Source organism: Dipteris shenzhenensis, chromosome 3, assembly GCF_047967505.1.
Source record: "Dipteris shenzhenensis isolate YYH24624 ecotype China chromosome 3, Dip_SZ_1.0, whole genome shotgun sequence".
Lineage (NCBI taxonomy): Eukaryota > Viridiplantae > Streptophyta > Polypodiopsida > Gleicheniales > Dipteridaceae > Dipteris > Dipteris shenzhenensis.
Window position 1 is genome coordinate 12542779 of NC_141598.1, and position 8779 is coordinate 12551557.

Sequence of the window (8779 nt, forward strand, 5' to 3'; positions counted from 1 at the left end):
TTGAGAAGTTCACTAGGGAAGGATTTCATACCTAGTCTACACAAATAAGGTATCTCTTGATGCATTAAAAACTTTGGAAGACCATAAATAAAGACATACCCACTGCACAAAATGATGCCTAGAAGGAAAAAGACAAAGCAGCATTATCACTCATTTGTTTGCACTTGGGTCCAAACATAATTCATCATATAGACTCCAAGGATCATGCCAAAGATGCATGGGATGAGTTGAACAAAGTGTTTGGTGCAAAAGCCAAAAACGAAGAAATTCATCTTAAGATTGAATTCTATGGTTTGCACATGAGCTTCAATGAATCGATGGCACAATTTGTCAACAAAATCAAAAGCATTATGACCCAACTAGAAGGAATAAATGCAAAAGTAGGGGAAAAAGATGCATTTGCAATCCTCCTTAAAAGCATGCTTGCTGAGTACAGTACACTGACAACCACTTTGAAGAATCTCCCAGATCTAAAGTTTGAGGAATGTGTATCCTCTCTTCTTGAAAAAGAAAGAGAACTGAAGGCATCGACATCGACATCTACAAAGACATTATGCTTCCTATGTAAAACCTACTAGCATTTTTTTTTCATAAAAATCAAATGCATAATAGTCTCGGTTAATACATACAAAGGGATGAAAATTGTAGCACATGCTAGGTTTCTCCTTTTTGCATCTAACATGCCAAGGGGCCAATGCCTCTAATCAGGACCAAGTAAGTGTCAAGGGAATTTTCGATAAAGCATCTCAATTCATGATCCAGTTGCTAGTATAAGTAAATTCTATACCATGACATTAATGCTATCATATAATTAATTCCATCAATTTGATAAAAATAAAAAAAACAAAAACATAAGGAAAAAATATTTGAGACATCTAAGTTGAAACATGCAACAACTAGAGTTTGCTAAAAAATTCACCAAAATTAAGAATTTGTAATAATATTGATTTTGACAAACACAATATTGAAAAAAGATGTCAAATCCTAAGGTAGTCCAGGTTTCGAGGTCAAGGTCCACCACCATCCAAACAAACTAGGTGTTAGCACATCATAGTTACATTTGGGTAGACAGGTAATGCCTGTTTTCCTCGACTTGTTATCGCTTTACCTAGGAATATAGACGACCATATGGATTCTTAAATAATTTTAAAAAAGTTTAAGTCACAAGTGAGCAAGGAGCGAATGAGTGCATGGGTTGAGAAGGGATTAGAGGAGGTATGGGAGGATAACTATGCTTGGCATGTGGGGTAGTTAAAAAGAGAGTGTAAAGGGGAGATTTCACAAGGGCAATATAAAATAATAATTCATAGTTGGGGAAGTGTGTGTGTGTGTGTGTGTGTGTGTGCATGTTTTCATAACTATTACTAAATCCACAAACTCAAAGTTTTCAACCTTAAATCCATTTTTCATATATCCTTTTCATTATATAAACAAGATCACCAAGCTGCAGGGGGATGTAGTTACATCCAATTCAAGTGGAAACCAACACTATCTCAATGTTTATCATATTAATTTATTAGCAAGGGGAACATGAATTTTCTGATTGCAACCTAATCCACTTATGTTTAGAGAGCATGTCTCTTATCAAAGCAAGTACCTGCCTGAATATCAACTACAGAATTTCATATTTCATTCAAAAGTTTTTGATATCACCCCAAAACTATAAAATTCTTGATAGTAAAATTGTTTTTCATTGTATGTTTTAAGAAAAATCCCGCTATGGGCCTTCCACTAGGATCAAGGTATCATATAAGTCCATCTCTGGTCCCAATGGCAAAAACGCCCATGCCATTGTTCTTTATTTGTCCCACTGGCCTAGAGCCACCCTAGGGGTCTTCAGAGAATCTTGTAAAGAAGTACAAGGACTCACCTACCACCATCTAAAGAAAACTACTTATAGTTAGTATTCCATGGGAAGGCGCACTTCACACCTTGCACAGTTGTTATCCATGTCATTCCCTAAAATTCATCTAAGATCACCTAGCAACTCTTGACATCTTTTATTTACACCAATAAGTCCATATAAAATTATACACCGTGTTTCAAATATGTTGTCTTAGACAATTTGTCATAAATATAAGGCAACAATGAATTATCCTTGTCACTTTACCTTAATTCTGCAATTCCCATCAAGGATAACAATATTCTACCAATTGTTTTCCAATAAGCAAGTAGAATAAATGATCAAACAGCCATACTTTCCTTAAAATATAGCAATGATCTTCCATAACTAGCATTCCTTATTGATTTTATAACATTAAACATCCACACTTTTAAATAACCCCTACATATAGGCCTATGTCCCATATTACACCATGTAGGTCCTACAGTTCTCTGATACTGGATCCCTTATTTATAAAATTTCTACCTTCTTCTTGAGATAGTAAGCCTCCCAAGGTTAAACCAGTCCCATCTAACAGCACAGTAAACAATCAAGCTCCACAACACTATGTAGACTATGAGGAGTCTGAGGCCACATGGCTCCATTCATGTGTGCCCATTCCTAGTTGTGGGTTAATGCAAGAAAAGACCAATCTGCATGCTAACTTTTTTGCATTAAAATAATCTAATGCGGGCTTCTTCTTACCTTTACATCCATTCATAAGACAGAAGTGGGCATACCACCAAGGGATAGCTTTGAGCATGGTGTGTGAAGCCTTCAGCTCATTATTGTACTTATTACACTTTCAAATACAAATTAGACCTATTCGGAGAACTAATCACATTTCTATTCTGCCCACTAGTAAGTGAAAACCATGTGTTATGCACCATCCCTTTTTATCTGGTCACTATAAAATTACAAAGTAAAGCAAGTAGGACATGTTGTGACATGTGGGAGCTCCTCACACCATTCAGCATTGTACATCCTCCTTTCTATAAAGTAGAAAGATGAAACCGATCTCCCATTGCAGATAAGTACAATGTGAAAACAAGCTTAATGATGTAGAGGACACTAATATATCCATGGTCAAGGATCAGAAAGAGCAACACATCTATGAATCTAGTGGAACCAAGTTTGGAAACAAATCCCATACAATCACTCAAAATAGTCATGCTAGGGATTGGGGGTCCCTTGAGACGTATCTCTACAATTTTTTCACTTTCTTGCCTGGAAGAGCCTGGGGAAACAGTAATAGAAGGTTTTCAGATAATCTGCGCTTATCATTTAGAGAAAATACTTCTTGGCATGAAGCCAACAATGAGCTATTTGTAACTATCCATGTCAAGGCCAATTTAGAATGCCAACGTTCCACCTCCTACTCGTCGCCATATCACAAAACACATAAGATCGAGCCAAACATACTAGGATGGCTAACACCAAAATTTACAAAAAATTGTCTCAAAACAGTCCCATGCAACACTCACCCCAGTAGTCATCCTACCATGGGACTCCTTACAATAGGTAGAGAAGTACAAAGAAAAGGTTTGGTGCTATCTACAGCACCTCCTAACAGGCCCAACATTATGAGTGGCATTGTAAACACGTAACATGTCTCTAAGTATCCTCAATGATGGCCGTGCTTCTTATCTCATTTTAGAGCTTGTTTGTTAAAGTGTTTAAATGTCGCCATTGTAAGGCAAAAAGATCAATAAAGCATAGATTTCCCAAAGCGAATCGCTATGTTTCCTAGAGCTCATGCCTTGTAACATCACATATCAATTAATTTCACCCATCCACAAGAACATGCACCTCTCTCATATTTGGTCTCATCACCATCATGGGGCAAGACTCTTCCAAGAGGGAGAGGGGGCCATCTCTCTAGTTGTAGAGCGAGATATCACTCTCTTCTCCGATTTCTCCTCCATGAGAGCAGGATCAAATGGACATAGTGCACAATTCTCCTCTAGTTATGAGTTTTTGGATATATAGCCATGTAAGGTACTAGTAACCTGGTGAGCATTGCAATGAACAGCATGTAAAGAGTGTTGTGATGCTCGTGCTCCTAAAACCAAGAGCTCTGCCTGTACAACTTCCATAGTGATACTGGCACTCCTAAAACCAACAACTTTACCTGTTCAGCTTCCATAGCATGAAATTTTAAATCAGTGTGCCTTATAATGTAGAGTAGCCACCCTGGAGCCAATAAACCTTCACATAACATGTGCTTCGATATATGAGCCAATGTAAGAAGGCTTGAAAGTTGTGAGCACACTCTTTGAAGTCACAGACGTTCTCTCTAGAGGTTCTTCAGAGTGTTCTCCCTGGCATGGCTTGACCAGTACTTGTTTTATTACTATCCACCAATACCCCCTATTACCTCGACTAGCACTTGACAGTTGTTGGTGCAACGGTCATATGCGTATAGTCTTGTGTCTTCCTCATACCATTAATAAGTGAGTAATCCCACAACCTTCAAGTACATGCCATGTCAATTTTCAACATACCTCATATTATTAAATCCCTCCGATGGTGATAACAATTTCTTGCTTCTCTTTCACCACCACTTGTTTTGTATCTTTCTTCAATTAAATGGGTTATCCCTTTCTCTCTAACCATAGGACACCCATCTAGTTGGAGCCCTTTTTGTCTCGATACTTATTATGTTAAACATTACCTAAGTATAAAGTTATATATCCATTTCCATTACATAGGAGCTAAGTCCCATGTTTTATACCTTCCCGCTTGGCCTCTTCAAGGGGATGGGAAGGGTGTGTGTGTGCATGCGTATGTATGTGTGTGTGTGTGTGTGTTTAGATTAAAAAGTCCGATCAATAATTGAGCCATACAATTAATTCCATCAATTGGATAAAAAGTTAAAAAAAGAAAACATATAAGGAAAAAATGTTTGAGACATCTAAGTTGAAAAATGCAACTAGAGTTTGCAAAAATTCTGATCAAATTAAGAATTCTTGATAATATTGAGTTTGACAAACATAATATTGAAAAAAGATGACGAATCCTCAAGCAGTCCAGGTTTTGAGGTCGAGGTCCGCCGCTTACCTGCCACCATCCAAACAAACTAGGGTTAGAACATCATAGTTATGTTTGGGTAGATAGGTAATGCCTATTTTCCCCGGCTTGTTATCACTTTACCTAGGAATATAGACAACCATATGGATTCTTAGATAATTTAAAAAATAATTTAGCCACAAGTGAAGTTTAAGTCACAAGTGGAGTAAGGAGTGAATGAGTGCATGGGTTAAGAAGGGTTTGATTAGTGGGCTTGGTATGTGGGGTGGTTAAAAAGAAAGTGTAAAGTGAAGATTTCATGGGGGTACATCAAATAATAATTCATAGCTAGGAAGGTATACACGTGTGTGTGTGCATGTCTGTGTGTGTGAGATACATTTACTAATCAAATTTATTTATTTATTTTGTGTGTGTGTGGCCCACCCCCAACCCAGAGGGTAAGACCACATGGTGGGGAGTAAGCCCACGAGAAGCCCACCATGTGGAATTTACTGCCCACCTACTGATAATAAGCGAATAAAAGTGGATTTGTATGATGTGTCAAAATGAAAAAATAATGTCAATAGTAAATGCATAAACCACTTTTGGAAAATAGATATAAAAGTTAGTAAAAAATAAGGTGGATCACAACATGACTAGGGATTTATCCATGCTCAAGAATTTTTCAATGGATGTGAATTAATTGTATGGCACTAGCCTGACCAAAGGCTAGTTGGGAAATCGAAGTGTGTGTTTAGATTAAAAACCATCAATAATTGAGCCATACAATTAATTGCATCAATTGGATAAAAAGTTAAAAAAGGAAAACATATAAGGAAAAAATGTTTGAGACATCTAAGTTGAAAAATGCAACTAGAGTTTGCAAAAATTCCGATCAAATTAAGAATTTTTAATAATATTGAGTTTGGCAAACATAATATTGAAAAAAGATGTCGAATCCTCACACAGTCTAGGTTCCAAGGTTGGGGTCCACTTACTTGCCAACTTCCGAACAAACTAGGTATTAGAACATCATAGTTACGTTTGGGTAGATAGGTAATGCTTGTTTTCCCTAGCTTGTTATCGTTTTACCTAGGAATATAGACAACCATATGGATTCTTAGATAATTAAAAAAAACAATTTAGCCACAAGTGAAGTTTAAGTCACAAGTGGAGTAAGGAGCGAATGAGTGCATGGGTTAAGAAGGGTTTATTAGTGGGCTTAGTATGTGGGGTGGTTGAAAAGAAAGTGTAAAGGGAAGATTTCATGGGGGTACATAAAATAATAATTCATAGTTAGGAAAGTATACATATGTGTGCGTGCGTGCATGTGTGTGTGTGTGTGTGTGTGTTCATGTCTAAAGAAATAAGTTTTTGTGTATGTGAGATACATTTACTAATCAAAATTTTTTTTTTGTGTGTGTGTGCATGTGTGTGTGTGTGTGTGTGTGTGTGTGTGTGTGTGTGTGTGGGAACCTACAACAAACCCCCAAATCTGACATACACTCTTAGTGGGGGCATTAGTCCGCCCCTCACATGGGAGTTGGTCCAATACTATCCAAAAGCATGTCAGTATCAAATATTGTGTATACATATTTAATAATGGTATTACTTACCGATCCATCTCATGATCCTTTTTATGTTGAGGCCGCAACCTAAGAAGGGTTGGTTCAGGAATTTCTTGACTATCCTCCGACTTCTCTTTTTGTCAAACTCATTTTTGCCAAAAGGTTTCACTTAATCCCTTCAATTGTAAAAACTCATTGAATTCATGTTTCTCTATGGTTAGAATGGGCATAACTTAATCCCTTCAATTGTAAAAAGTCATTGAATTCATGTTTCTTCGTGTATAGAATGGGCATCACTTTTTTTGCAAAGGATTTTGGTCTATTCCCATCAACCCAAATGTGCTTACACACCAGATATGGAAGGGAGTTTGTCTTGTCATATTTAGTTCTAACTGCATTCCCCTTAGCCTGTTGAGTGACAGTAATAGTCATGTTAAGAAAATTGGCTCTTGTGCCAATCATTCGTGCATCCAAGTCCAAGGATTTTGTTTCCATTGTTTCTTATATTTCCAATAATTGTAGGGGGTAGATCCCCCTGGGTCACCATCCCCCCTATGCACTAGGTCAAAGAATGAAGTAGGTGACTCCACATTTATCATAAGTATATCATCCACCATGAACCTATAAACACTCCTAAAATTCATGAGTAAATCCTATTATTGTAGCTTCCAAATACAAAGAATCGCTTTAAATTCAAACCAAAAAAGGTATAGATTGCATCAGATGGATGTAAAGAATGCCTTCTTGCATGGTGATTTGCAAGAAGAGGTCTTTATGGAGCAGCCACCAGGTTATGTTCATGCTATTCATCCTGAGTTTGTTTGCAGGTTGAAGAAAGCCTTGTATGGCTTGAAGCAAGCACCTAGAGCATGGTTTGACAAGATAGAACAGTCTCTTGTCACTATTGGCTTTCATATTTCCAAGGTAGATTTCTCACTTTATGTGAGAAAAACAGAGAAAGGTATTATGCTGCTTGTCATTTATGTTGATGATTTGATCATCACAGGTGATAGTGATGAAGATATCCTTCATGTGAAAATGCTATTCAAGCAGAAGTTTGAGATGAAGGATTTGGGAGAGTTGCGTTATTTTTGGGGCATTCAGGTGATTAGATCCCAAGTGGGATATAGCACTTGCAGAGGGAGTATGGATTGGACATGCTGTCCAAGTATGGGATGATAGGCTGTAAGCCTATTTCAATTGCTTTAGAGCAGAATGTGAAGCTGAGCGTGGATGTAGGTGAGCTTCTGGAAGACCCTACTATGTACAGATGCATAGTAGGAAGTTTGATTAATATGACTATTACCAGGCCAAATTTGAGCTATGCTGTTGGATTGGTAAGTCAGTTTATGCAGGCTCCAAGGAAATCGCATTTGGATGCGGCTAGACACATACTCAGGTATGTGAAGTCCACATTGCAGTATGGACTATTTTATGAGGTTGGGGTTCAGATACAGTTGCATGGATACACTGATGCTGATTGGGTTGGTAGTATTTCTGATAGACGATCTACCAGTGGATATGTGTTCTCTTTTGGGAGTGCTACAGTCACTTGGAGCAGCAAGAAATAGCCTACAGTTGCCTTGTCGAGCACAGAGGCTAAGTACAGGGGTACAGCAATGGCTGCATGTGAGGTAGCTTGGTTGCATAAGCTACTCTATGATATGCATCAATCTATAGATGGGCCAGTTGTCATTTATTGTGACAACATGAGTAGTATACACTTGGCAAAAAACCCAGTCTATCATGCTAGAACAAAGCACATTGAGGTGCATTATCACTATGTGCGGGAGAAGGTTTTACTAGGTCTTATTGATCTAGTTTATGTCAGCACATAGGATTAGGTAGCTGAAATATTCACGAAGGCATTGGGCGCAGAGAAGCTGCGCAAGTTCAGAGACTTGCTTGGTATGCAGGAATTGGGATTGAGCTCAAGGGGGAGTGTTGAGATATCGAGCTCCGCTAGTGATATGCCAGGGTGACCGTTGTGCATTTATGTCACCGACTTGTTAGCTGCAGATGCGGTTGGTACACCACCCATGAATAATAGTTGGATGACAGCTATCCTTATGTACTCTAGTTCGTGGCTCAGTTAGTATGCCACCTTAGTTAGCTGAGTTTGGTTTGAGACCCACATATAGGGTTCTTCTATTTCTTTGTACTAGAGTTCTTTTGGCTTTCACAACTAAGAAGAGGAAAACTGTTTTCAGCCTCCACATTTGTGTGTATTCCCCCATTGTGTATGTGAGAAAGCCGCAAGTGAGACTCCTTCCTTCTCTCCCACTATCTTCACACTATCATCCTCTGTTCTTGTGCCAAT